Here is an 863-nt window from a genome sequence, read left to right as displayed (position 1 = left end):
GGAGAAGGAAAAGAAAGACAAATAACTTTGCAGCTCACTAGATTGCTGGAAAAGTAAGTTCCGGAAATGTGGCTCCTGCTTGAGACTTCCCTCTGTCCTGAAGTTTTACATAAGCTTTTGATTCAGTTATAACTGAGGTGGTATCTGGCACGTAACTTCTGAAACTAATCAAGATTTTACGGATTATCACTAATACCTTCAGAAGTATCCAGAAATAAGTATGAAGACAGCAGGAAGGCTTTTAAAATATTGTACAGAGCAAACTGATAGGTAGATCGGAACTCAAATTCTCTGTGTATGATTATACATCTGTGCAGCCAAATTGAGAAAACCGGTGTGGTGGAACAATGTATGCAGCTAAGAGGCATTGCTTATTTTCTACAGAAGTTGCAATCTACTTAAGCATAGCATATCTAAAAGGTGAAACATTCTGCAGTACAAAGAACATCCCTGGATACTGTATTTTACAGTAACTGTTTTGTAATGTTACCCTGGAAAACCATTGCTATTTGTGTATGGATGCAAAAATGTTTTCCATGTATGTTACTGGATGATGAATGGTACTAAGAAAACTTCACACAGACGACATAATATTTTCTAACATATGGGAATGAATTAATGCTACAGAAAAAAAATAGCCCTAAACCCACCTTTTTAATGAAGGAGGAAGGATAATCCGTATGGGAGATTTTTGCCAAACCAATGGGGGAAAGGGGAGAACTAAACTTCGGCTGTATGCTTAATGGGTAAATTTATCTGATTTGAATTATACAAAATAATAGGTTCATTCTATTCAAGTCTCATCCCAGACCCACCCCCCTTTTCCAGCCCTAGGGGAGGGAGCGTTAAATAATGGTCTGTGT

This window comes from Dromaius novaehollandiae, chromosome 7, assembly GCF_036370855.1.
Source record: "Dromaius novaehollandiae isolate bDroNov1 chromosome 7, bDroNov1.hap1, whole genome shotgun sequence".
Classification (NCBI taxonomy): domain Eukaryota; kingdom Metazoa; phylum Chordata; class Aves; order Casuariiformes; family Dromaiidae; genus Dromaius; species Dromaius novaehollandiae.
Note: the sequence above shows the minus strand (reverse complement) of the source record.